The sequence below is a fragment of the Taeniopygia guttata genome, chromosome 7, assembly GCF_048771995.1.
Source record: "Taeniopygia guttata chromosome 7, bTaeGut7.mat, whole genome shotgun sequence".
NCBI lineage: Eukaryota > Metazoa > Chordata > Aves > Passeriformes > Estrildidae > Taeniopygia > Taeniopygia guttata.
The window spans coordinates 24,623,265-24,636,461 of record NC_133032.1 but is presented as its reverse complement, the minus strand read 5'-3'; the positions used below and the strand labels follow the sequence as shown (position 1 = coordinate 24,636,461).

Below are 13,197 nucleotides of genomic sequence, written 5' to 3'. Positions count from 1 at the left end.
TTTTCCAAAATTAAAAAAAAAGAAAAAAAAAACCACTCAGACTTTAAATACTCTGCTTTTTTTTTTCCAGTACATGAACATCCTAGAGTAAAATGCCAATGTGCCATTTATACCATTGTATTTAAACACTTGAAATCACTTGCCATTTCTTTCTGTAAAAATTAATTTAATTTCTAGAAAAAATGTTAATTCATTTTAGTTAATTCAGTCTTCTTCAGAGTTTAAATTTTCCCCTTTATTTATGTTTTTCTTACAGGCTCTGCATCCAATTTCACGATAGCTTCAAAGCTATGACTCACATTTATGTCATAAGATACAGAATGGAGAGAAACTTGTGAGCTTGATTTACTTTGATTCAAGATAGGATTCTCAGTGTCAAAAGTGCAGCAGAACCTGTCATTTCTGTTCAAGACATGAGAAATAATAAACCAAATAAAGGGGACCACACTGGAAAATGTGAATTCAAAAAAAAAATCAAAATGAAAAGCTGAAACAGTCCATGAAAATGAAAGAAAAGAATCCTGAATTTTTTATCAGAACTGTATTTGGTCTGCATATTTGAATGTATTTGTCATGCCTTATATACACAAAGAACAAACATAAATCAGGTGATTTTTTTTTTTCAGATTAGGCAAGAAACAAACAAAAAAGACTACATAAACAGCTCATTTTTTTCTTTATTACTGTGTAGTTTTTGACTTTGATGGAGTGACTTCAAAGACTTTACATTTTTTCCAGCACGAGAGTAACATCAGATTCAAATTCTTCACATACAAAAGAGCTCTGGTTGAGTCACAAAAACATTTTCCATCTCAAACTTTTTACTTTGTAGAAGGAAGCCTCAAGTTTCTTCCCCTAAAACTCATCATGAATTTCAATATTTTTAATTTATAATAGACAAAAATCCATGTGCAAAATCTAATGGAGGTCAAAGGATGGAAATTCTGTAGGAAGGTTAAAGTGAGAAAAGCAAACAGAAAATTGTAGATAATCCTCTTACAAATGAAAAATTAAGATTTCTTTCTCAGATTTGGGGTGGTTTGTGCTTTTTTCAAATGAATCTCTGAGGGAAAAACTGCTTCAGTCCCAGTTGAGCTCTGGGCTGAGCATTACCCACCTGTTCCCAGACGTCCTCACTGCATTAATTTTGCTTTGAAGTCAAATCACTCAGTCACACAATTTGCAACTTTTCAGATTAAAATTGTTCCACTGAGATGCCCATCTTCTTTTCTGAGAAGTCATTTGGTTTCCATTCATAAACATAGTGCTGGAATTTTGCAGTGGTGATTGTCATTGGATTTTCTGTGAGTTTTTTTTGATTAGGAAAGACAAACTGCATCAGTTTTGACTTCTATTTAAGTCTGCTCACTGCTTAAAATAACTTACTATGCAAACCTTAACTTATATTAGAGATACAGACAAAAGCAGTATGACACCATAATTTTAACCAGAATTTCTGTGATCTGTACATAGTGATAAATGTTCTTAAATGCAATTGACTATTTTGCAGAGAACAATTTCTACAAATTTGTCTTTATTCAGTCAGTAATTAAAGCAAAAAAAGTGGTTTCAGCATTAGCATAATTTATTAACTACCCATATAATTCTGTGTTTTGAAGACTAAGTGGTCTTCAAAAAGACATAAATTGTGATTCTACATCTGGGCATTGAAAGGGAGAGGAGGGAGTGTAAGCTTTGGCTAATTCTGTTAGTATAACTGTGTAAAAGAATTGTTCAAGTGAAGTGTTTCCATCAAGAATGGGCCACCTTAGTATTCAGGCTCCAGATTCATGTTTGATGCTCTTTGAAGTAAATAATAGAAATTTCCTGTTGGACAAAGTACGTCACTGATTCTTTTGGTTTTGCTTGGGAGGGAGGAGGCAGGTTCTGAACAAGCAGAATAAGGAGGAAAACATATATCAGATGCTTCCCTGATAAATGTCTCTTGTTTGCACAAATTTCTAGAAAGAGGCCATTTTGTGGGGAGGAGGTAAATTATTTATGGCACCCTGTTATCTGTTTCTGCAGATGCAAAACAGACATGAATTCTATAAAGGTTGGACAGCAGACAGAAAAACCAGTCCATGGGACATCTCGACTCTGCCAGAGGGAGATTCCAATCCAATCCATCCAATTTTGACTTCAAAATGTTCTTACCCTAGTTTGGATCTGTCAGACCTAGTGCAGAATCTGAAGTTTCAGCAGGATGTATAGCACCATTGAGCAGCACTTGTTCACTGAGCAAGATTGGCACTTGCATGTGGTGACAGTTCTTTATAAATTGCAGTTGTGGGTGGCAGAGCACTGTGTAGGAAAATTAAGAGTTTTTATTTTTAGGAAGGTGGAATAGCAGTGTGCTGAGAGACAAATCACGAAGCAAACAAAAGTGGGCTGGAAGAATACAGAAGATAAACAAGCTATGCAGGACAAGTGGATAAAATTAGAAAACTAGAGCAGCATTTCTGACTCAGGTGCAAATCCAGAAGTGTGTGATTCTAACTGGTTTTTATCTATCTAGAACTAAGAAAGATTAAATAGATTTGCTAAAGGAAAGAAAAATCAAACTTCTGTCACTGGAAACCCTTTAAATCTCAGTATGTTTGGGTTTCTGGTGCTTTCTGGCAGGCAGAGCATGACTGGGACTTATGGCTGCCAACTCCACATCCGAGCCTTAACAACATTTCCTTATTAGAGTCTGAGAAATGGCCAGGCATGGGGAGGTGATAGGAGAGGCTAGGTCTCAGGGCACCAAGGCAGCTTTGTATAGGAAACCCCACCCCAAAGAAGCACCTTTCTGTCTCCACAAAATGGTTTTGTGCCTAGGTGCAACCAGCCATGTCTCAGTGTGGTTATTTTCCGGTCTCCTCATCCTTCCATTTTGCAAAGTACAATGATGCCAAAATAATGTACAGGCGAGTCAGAAATAAAGAACAAAAAAGGGACTAAAATACCTCCCAGATAACAAGATGTGCCCATTTCTCATAATGGCCATGCTCCCTCTCACCCCAGAAGCAGGGCTGTCCAGCATTTCTCTCTGCTACAGCTCTCTTGTGTCACCTTGGCTTGTGAGGGGCACTCAGCCCCCTGCGAGGTTTCCCATGTGTGTGCTCAGGGGAGGAGCTGCAGTCCTCAGTCTTGTGTAAAGATTACTGTAACTGTGGTGTCTTTGGTCTTTAAGAGGATCATTGACACCCTAGCGATCTTAAATGTTTATCATTCTCATTTCAACTGATTTCCCAAGCCCAGGTTGCCCTGGAACTGGAGCATACTGTGTCTGAGGAGCTGGATACACAGTGTTTCCTTCCACCACCAGGCAAGAGGAAGTGCTTGGTCAATGAGAGAAAGGAGGAAAGGTGCTGGAGGAAGGGTGGCTATGATGTTTTCTTATTTTGTAAAAGTATTTATTTTTAATTCTATCAAAACAACTTGAATAAGAATGGTGGGATTTTTTCCTGTGTTTCTCACAGATGCAAAATATCCTCTGCACTGCTGGTTCCTCATACTTCTGTAACTTTCTCATTACTTCTTAGCACAGTTCTTGCCAGATGTGTAAATCAAAAGTGTATTCAGACAGCTTTTAAGTGCTCTGGGACTTTCTGCATTTTTCAGGCTTTTTCCTTATCCTCTTTCTTTCACTGCACCTTTCTAAGTGCAGCTCACTGATATGTGTCCATCAATGGCTTTTGTCTTTTACAGAAGGCATTATGATTCCATGGGAAAAAAAATAAAGGATGATTTTATACATTTTCAAAGACAGGGAAAAAGACAAGAAACACATAAAAGCGTAAAAGTTAGCAGCTTGGGAATGGGTGAAGCAGGAAGTTCTTTTGGCTTTGGGGAAAGGTAATTTGGAAAGGATTCCTTAATAGAAAAACCAGTTAAACAGAGATATGTGTGTTTTCCAGTTCAGGTATTTATATGAGATTTTACTCAAAAATCCTGATGTCATCTGCTCTCCTCTCCACCCTTACACTTTCTGATCTTCTGCCTGTGGAAACTGCTGGACTTTGTTTGCCACATGGAGAGGAATTTTTGCCTTCCCTAAAAAATTAACATCAATTTGTGAATAGACTAATTTTAGCTCTTGTTAGATGATATAATATTAAACTTCAATGGAAAATGTTGGTCAGCCAACATCCTTATTTCCCTGGATTCATAGGGTCTGGACTATAAAGTCAGGAAGATGTCTTCAGAAAACAACATCTTGCCTAATATGTTAGGGAAAATGAACATTTGGATAAACTTTCCCAGCTTAGCATGGGTAAGACAGCAAAGAATGGTATCAGAAAAGACAGCTAACTTTGCTAAATTGGTCCAGAGCAGGTTTTACATTCTAAGTACAGCAAGTGAACATTTAGAATGGTTAGAGGTTAGGAAATAAAACCTTGTACAATAACACTGGAATTTATTCCCTGAAACCATTTGTATTGATTTGATTTAGGGGTATTTACTAGTTTAAAACCTCCTGAAAAAGGGGAATACCTTTGAAATCAGTGTTTTAGTTTTCTGTGCTTTCTTCTGAATGTCTTTTATTTAATAAACTACATTTGTAACAACATTAGTGAGTTTAACTTGTAAGCCCAAATACTTACTTTAGTCAGACAAACAAACTAACCTCCAACCAGAAATAGCCTATTATATCTGAGGGGATTTTCTCCTATTAATTGAAAATGAACTGGAACTAAGCTAAATTGCTTGAATGTTTAATCTTTCCTTGCTACACCAGGGTTACTAGCGTGTGCATACACAGACAGGTTTCCAAACAGAAATAACAAGCTATTTAGTGATTCAGCTCTGGCAAGTGCTGAGAAGGGCAGTGACCTGTAATGCCAGGAAGAGTATGAGCATTTCCAAGTCTCAGGCATTCCTGCTAGAAGACAGCTTCTCAAAGCTTACATTTGTTTTCAGCTGAGGGAAATCTTAAAGAAACATCTTGCAGGAAAACTGATTTCCTTTGTCATTAATGTACAGAGAATTTAATCTTCGGAAAATGGAACTAGCTTGCAAGCAGGAAAATATAGAGGTTGCATTAAGGATCAAGCAGGAGGATAGACTGATCCCCTGTCCTGGGAGAAAATTGCATTAGCTGCAGTTCCCTGTACTCTGGGAATGTACTCCTATAGCATCAGGGATATGCAGCATGTTCAGACTGGTCCTGCAGATTACTTATATAGGGACAATTCCTGTAGGAGGCTGAAAGGGGGACACTGCCCTGCACCCCTAGGGAACCTCTCAGCACAGAGAAGGCAGGAGAGGTGTTTCAGAGGAGGAAAGGTGTGTCTGGCAGATGGATGGTGGTTAGCCCTGCTCTGGCCAGTGAGGAGGAGAGCTGGAGAGGAGCAGATATCTCCACCTCAGTGAGGAAGGACACACACATCCACTGGACACAGTAAGTAAAATCAACACTGCACTTACACAGAGAAGAGGCAGCAGCTCTTTAAACATTCTCTAAAACACACCAAACACACCTCCTAGTCTCCTCATTATTTTCACTGACAGGCAGTTCCTCCTGTCTTGCAGCACTTCTCAGCCCCTTTTTAACATTCCCTTTTCTGTCCTTCAGGTACAGGTGCTGTTTTGCTCCAATGCCACAATTAAAATTACCTAGATGGAGGCAGTACAAAGGTGCTCTTTGCTCTCTTGTTCCTCAAAGCATTGACATCAAGAACTGGATCCCCAGCCCACTGAGATCAATGGGAGCCCTTCCATTCACCTCATGAAGTCTGTGCCAGGTCAAGGAGGAACACAGATAAGAGAAGGCAATTTAGGTGTCATATTTTCCTTTCATCAAGAGCTTTACACGGACAAACTCTTTTTAATGTAACTTCTGCTGCTGAGTTGGAGATTTTTGAAGTGAATTTCCACTAATATTGTGAAAGATATATATATATACACTAATATTGTGTAATATATGTGAAGGGAATTTCCACTAATAACTACAGAGACTTTCAGGATGGGTCTGAGAATGGAGCAAAGAACTAGAGTTACATGGGACATCTGGGGTAATGGATGTTTATTACTTTTTCTTCATTTGACAGCTGAACTGGACAGAGACAAGTAAAACCAGTTTGGAGAACAGGAAATGGAAAATGAAGGCAGTGTTAATAGGGTGATTTAGCTCCAAGCAGCATCCCTGTACCCTGGCACACAGCAATGGGGCTGGAGTGATGGCAGAGGGCTGAGGGATGGCATTCAGGTGGCAGCTAAAGCACCAGTGCCACTGTGGAGACAAAGGCAGCCACAGCACAGGGTAATGAGCATCATTTTAGTGGCCTGGGTGGGACAGGAGAGAAAATCCAGCTTTCAGTCCCCAGTCTAGGATGGGATGTGTAGAAATGGCTGCACTCATCACAACTGCCTCATTCCTGGCCTCCCTGGGGTGTCAGGAAGGAAGAGATCATTCTGGCAGAAAGAGAACTTAGCAGAGCTGGAGATTTTGGGTGAGGGTGTAGATATGGTCTTGTGTAGGCACACAGTGTGTGGTTATTGGGATGGGGCCGTGCTGTGGCACACGGCGTGTGGGGATTGGGATGGGGCCGGGCTGTGGCACACGGCGTGTGGGGATTGGGATGGGGCCGGGCTGTGGCACACGGCGTGTGGGGATTGGGATGGGGCTGCAGCCCAGCCTCATCCCCAGTGGGCACAGCTGTGAGAAGCAGGTGAGCAGCACTGACAGCAATGAGCCATGGAGTGCCCAGGGGCACTGGGCAGCCACCAAAGGGCACAGAGGGCACACAGGGGCACTGCATGTATGATAAGGGTATAAAAGGTTGGGCTGAAGAACAAGAGCAGAGCTTGAAGCCCTCTGAAGTGGTAAGGTGTTACCCTGTATGGGTTGAAGCTTTCTGAAATTGTGGTTATACTCTGCGTATCATGGCTGTCAGCTGTGGCGTGTGCTGCAACAGTCTTCTGAAGGGGCCATAAAGTTTTCACTTAGAAGATATTTAAAATAATATTTAAATAAATTTATTTATTTAAACTATAATATATAATATTTTAAAAACCCATTAATTTATCTTTAAATATCAAAAAAATATGTCACAATAATGGATTTGTACTTTCTTCATTGGAGCAGGGGCCAAAACATGATTCTAAGGGTGTGACTCTGGAGCTATCAGCTTTCTAAGGAGGAAATGTACTGAGTGACAGTTAAGCTAAAAAATAATTATTTGTTTCCTTCCTTTAACCCGACATCAGTATGGCAGTGGTTAGAAATTCAGGTGAAAGGCTCGCATTAAATAAACTTTCTGCCTTCTTCCAGTAATACCTCAGATATCTTAACATTTGGAGTGTCATCCAGAAGTCAACTTTATTTTGAAAAGGCCGTGTCCCTGGGATGCTTGGGATGATGGTCAGCCTGTAACAGCTTAAAGCGCTGTCAGAGAGGTGTGTGAGTGATGGCCAGAGAGCCATATGCTCCCTAGGATGAGTCAGTGGAATGGAGAAAGAAGGCCATGCCCACTTCCCTAGCCAAAAGCCAGTGATGAAAGTGGAGGTCTTTTCTTTTTTATGGATGTAAAGTCAGGATAACAATCACAAAATAAATGTTGGGGTTTTTTTTGGTTTTTTTTTTTTTTTTTTTTTTTTTTTTTTTTTTTACTGAGTATGCCTGACAACAAAACCATGGATATTTAACTTCTTCAGGTTATTGTCTCAGTGGAGGTAAGAGCTAATTTACACCACTGAGACATCCACTGATTCTACCAAAGTTCAGAAAATGTCTTTGAAAAATTCTAGAGTCTAATAGAAAAACAAAAAGAAATATAGAGTTAACTTAGACAGACATTAATAAACTGTACTTAGCCGGTTTTAGCTTAACTTGCAAAAGTTACACCTTGCTGTAGGTCTACTGTAAGTTGCATGTTCTGCCTGTCAAAAATCCTTGGCAACTGACTGCCTAGATGTTGGATGCTGAGCCCTGCTGCCCACTGGACAGCAGGGAGTGGTACCAGCCCAGAGGCTGTGGAACAGGGCACAGACTGGAGCTGCAGCAGCTGGTTTTTCTATGCCCTATTGCCCCCAAATCCCATGAAATTCTGGATGTGTCCACATTACTATTCAAGTACACCAGGAACAAATGGGAAGATATTATTATGTTCTCTCTCTCAATGATAGTTGCTTCTTGGTCAAGTTATTGTTGGCAGAGCACCATTTTGATTTTTTACCCTTAGACTGGAAAACAATAGCAGTCCTTGATGGCACCTCAAATTTTAAAGCTAATCTTTTTTTTGCTGAAAGTCAGCATGGTGTTAAATCCAGTATTTGCAAGTGGGGTTTTTTTGTTTTGGTTTGGTTTGGTTTTTTGTTTTTGTTTGTTTGTTTGGGGGTTTTGTTGTTGTTGTTGTTGTTGTTGTAATATCTGAGGTTTTTAGCTCATAGTCCCAGCTCATGATTGCATCAGCTTCCATCGCTGATAGGCTGAAGATAAGGAACCTCAGTTTGGCATACAGGGCTGTCACTAAACAAAATATCTGTTTAGCAAGCCATCAGAATTTGTGGATGAGAGGAAGCAGATGTATCATTAAGCACTAAATGGGAATATCATTTACAGTAGATGTCATGTTTCATTTTGATAAACTGCAAAAAAACCCACGTGAAAGATGCAGCCTTGTGTATCTACTGCTGAAAGCAGTGTTCTGAAAGGTAACATTATGATACTCTGCTGGGCTGGGCAAAGCTAAGATTATTAGAGAATATGATATATGGCCAAAGCATTACCATAAAAGATAATGAAATGTGATCTATGAGCTGGTATCCCATATAAAACGCTCAGAGAAAAGAAGCTATAGCAAAGACAAACTTCACTTTGTAGAAAAGGCACACATGGAGTGCAGGGGCATGACTGGGACAATCCAATTGTCATCAGCTATTTGTGAACTTTGGGATGCTGGAGCCCAATCTTCCTTCATAAACACTGACTGTCCTTGTACCTGAAGAACATTGCTACTGTCATTTTTCATAGTCTGTAGTGATCAAATACACATGAATGTAAATAGAAATAGTGAAACGTTCTTGAAGTGGTTCTGTCGTTGGGGAAAAGAATCCTTCTACTTACCTCTCATAGTCCTGTCACTGTCTCTTGAGTGACAGTTAACTTTTTTAATGCATGCATCTCTTTCATCTTTCTCTCATTTTGAACATTTTCTCTCCTTCCAGTTTAATCTCATTTCTAATGCCAGTCTGCATAGAATGCTCATCTTCTAAATCACAAGTTACTTGAAAGGAAGTACTTGGAAATGTCATGCTTCTTGGGGCTGTTCTATTTCTTCTTTCTGCAGTCAGTTTTGTTAAGATTGTTTGGTTCAGATTTGCCCAAAATATTTCTCAACAACTATATTTTTCTTTCTCTTTCTGGAATCCCTGTCTAGGTATTATAACCTATTACGCATTTTTTTGGGGTATTTACATTGTTCCCCTTATTATCCATCTGAAATATGTAATATGTATGAAGTGCAAATCATACTACATTACCATCATAATGAATGGTAAATCTCCTTCTGCAGTGGTTGATGATCTGCTGCTGGAAAGGCACAGAAAGACACCACTAAAGTGTGGAACAGGGATGGATTATGGTTTGTCAGTGTAATTTTGTGTGAATTGTCTATCCCATTTGCTCCTCCTTTGAAATGGGGTGAATACAAGCAAGAGCACTGAGGCTCTTCTGAAACATTAGAATGATACTCATTATTAAGACCAGAGCAAATATTTATGATTTGCCATTGTAACTCTGGAAAAAACAAGGATTTATATCAGAATACCAAATAGCAGCAAGTTGTTACTTTATGGAAGAGGCCATACTCTCCATCTGCTGCAATATAGCCGTGCAGTGTTAGAAAGTGCCAGGCATGGAAGCAGGAGACTCTCTCTTCTCATATTATGCAAAGGGGACTCCAGGAGGAAAACAAGGGCATTGAAATGAGACACTTTTGCCCACCAGAGCTGGATTTTTTATGGCAGACTCTTAGGAGAGTGGGGGGAAGTGGCAACCGTACATGCAGCCGTAGTAAGGCAGGTTTCCAGGTGGGTCACAACATCTTCCCAACATGGAATCAGCCTTGAGGAGAAAAGGCACTGGTCAGTGAAACAACTGTACCATCACAAACTTCCTAGGGTGGTGAGTGCTGTCTGCTGTTGGGATTCACCAACCTGCCTGTAGAGCTGAGAGAGATGGACTTGCTGTGCTGATGGTCCTACCACGCAGCAGAGGCTGAGCAGAGGAGCGAGTGCTGGCTCATTGCTGCTCTGAACTGCTCCTGCAAGCCAGCCACAGCCCCTGACTGGCAACACCTCTGTATGAAACCAGAAAATGCTGCTTTTTTCAGTGCCTAATGACCCTAGCTGCTAAAAACTACTGCCACTGTGACATAGAAGACACTGGTGAGGACAAGCATGATTGTATGGATGGTTCATACGTGCAGAATGAGAGAGGTGGCTCACTTTTACTCATTATGTCAAAAACTGCTGGGTCCAGTCTGTGAGCCAACCTCCTTCATGCTCTCAATCCCGTCTGAAGCTCACAGCACAACTAATGATAAATGAACAGCTATCAAATTGATTTCATGAAAGCAATCAGAGATCAATAGCAACACAGTGCAAGTGTTAAACAGTTAACTGCACGTGACTAATTGTGCTCAAAAGATGGGGTGGTTTTGTTCTGCTGACATTTGTAAATGGTTAAGCCTTCATTTTCATAGTTTATGATGTCAGATGAATCCCTTGGGAAAGCATTTTCTTTCCCAGTGATGTCTATAATTCTGTGCTGAGTGCAATTTACCAACAATTGTAGTGCTTTAAAGCATACTGTAGGCCCGCTTATTTCTGTATCAAGCAACTTGACATTTAAGATAATTTGTTAACTGTAGGAAAAATATATAAACAACGTAATTTTCTTGTAAACAGTTGCCATGTACGACAAGCAGCATAATTGGTAACTTCTGTCGAAAGCACGAACAATGAGAGAGACTTGTGAATGTGGGTGTACAAAATGAAAAGCACTACCTTAGGCTGCCTCTGCACTGGGTCTGCTCAGCTGGAAAAGTAAAACAAGCTACAAAGCCTGCCGCTGGAAAAGGTGATTTTTAGACAGGAAAAAAAAAAGCCCACATTTTTCCTAAGGCTTGTTCCTGTTCCTTCTGCCAGAATGTGGCTGAAGCTGGTGAGCCTGTTGGGCACATGTCCCTGTCAAGTGGTGATGGCAGCAGTGCTGGGGTTCTACAGTACAGCTATTTGGGACTCAGACCTCTTCTTCCATGGGAAATATGGGGGCAAAATAGCCATTTCTGAATATCAAAATTACTCACTGTGCACTACAGCTGGTCAGTGCCAGAGCCCTGCCAGTTTCACAGTGATGAAGGACAACAGAGCTTGGGTTTTTCTTCCCAGGATATCAGCATGAAGTACCCTCAGTTAAGTTCTCTGCAGCTCAGGCTGCTTTTTCTGTGCATGTGTGCTGCTGGAAGCGGCACACATGTTTCTGGTGACCAAATGTATAGGGATACAAACCTATGCATCTCAGCAGAGCTGTTCTCACAAGCATGCTGAGACCTGTACTGCACTGGCCACCAACTCAACAAAAGCTTTGGTCAATGAAAAGAAAATATACAGTCACTAAAACAATGAGTTCAAAAAATTTGCTTAGAGATGTATAGTGACAGGATTCTTCCTTAGCGGAGTTTGGAGGATAAATCATAGTTTAAAAAAATTGCTGGATGCTTCATAAGCATGTATTCATTAACTCACTGCAATCATTAGTGCTCTGTGGTTCCTGAGTAAGCTGCTGAGAGAAGAGAAAGAGAATTTATTCCTGGAGGCACATTGTTCTGAGTGCATCCTTCATCTGGCCAGTGAAAAGATTAATTTTCCTCTCCTATTCCCTTTGCTTTCTTGCAGAAGTGCCTTTTGTGGCACACCTCTCTATGCAGGCCCAGGTCACTCCTGGGTAATAACTAGGCTGCCAAAAGCCTTCCCCATTCTCGTGTCCTCCCTTATTACAGCAGCTCCCCTTTGTGGATGCTATTGTCCTCTTTACTTCTGTTTCTCTGGGCTCAAAATCAAATGCTCTGTTTCTCCCAATTCATAGTGGTGGAAACATGCCTTTCACAGAAAAGATCTGTATCTCTGGCTCCTCTAGTTATCTGCTTCTGTGCCACGGTCGTCATTCTGTGTTTATATTATGAATCCTGCCTCTATTCAGATTGTGTTTACAGTATATTTAGAGGTATGTGAAACATTTGCAAGCACCTTATCTTTATTTTAAAAGAAAATAAAATTTTATTTCCTCCTCAAACACGGTCTTTTAGGGGAATAAGGTTTTATGTACTCCTCATGCATAGTAACAGTGTTGCTAGGGGGCCAGTATTTCTGCAGAATCTCCTTCAGCTGAGGGTTCATCTGAACATTTGTCAATGTGCTCAGTGAGAAAAAAGCAGAGCATTGAAAAAAAAAAAAAAACAACCACAAACTCCCCTCCCTCGCCCATTATTCACATCACTTCAAACTTTCTACAGATTCAAGGATGATGGTAACAAGGCCTTTGTTCTCCTCTCACTTAGACATGGTGCCCACCAGCTTTGTGGTGAAGTAAATGAAATCAGACCATATTCTGTCTTAAAATATGTGCAAATGATGGTTTTGTCTTCATGATCAAGCTTAAGTACCAAGTGGAAAATGTTTGTTTAGCACAGAGGGTGGTAATGAAATAGAAGGTTTTGAATGATAAAAATGTTTGGATTTATTTTCCTTCTGTCAGAGCTGAGATTTTGTAGAATTGGGGAGCTTTCCTCACAAGTGACCAAGATACACCATGAGAGGCCCCATCTAACCAATCACCACTCCACAGGCTTGAATATGTGCTTACCTTCAAATGCCCAAGGAACCGTGTCAAAACAAACTTTTATATATCCAACACACCCAGTCACTACCACCCCGGAGAAACAAGTGATTGCACTGAGTAGTTTTGTTTACAAAGTTAATCAGATTTAGTTGCTTTTTTAACCCCCTCAGTAATATGATGGCTACTCTTTTAAACCATGAGGGTCTGGTCTTCAGGCATGTAAAATGAGTGTGGGAATCAGACACCGGACAGGGCCAGCTATTTACAGCAAAGCAAGGGAAGGATGGGACACCTGCATCCTCCCTTTGGTCCTTGAAGGCCATGTGATGTTCCTGTAGCAGGAGATTTACCTGTTTAAGCTCAAA

The 13,197-nt window shown here is 40.5% G+C and overlaps 1 long non-coding RNA gene across 1 annotated transcript in view; it reads left to right on the top strand.

The window, feature by feature from the left end:
• The window catches only part of LOC121470283 (uncharacterized), a 301,619-nt gene that overhangs the window by 235,209 nt on the left and 53,213 nt on the right, over positions 1 to 13,197 (top strand). The gene's annotated exons all lie outside the window — the stretch shown is intronic.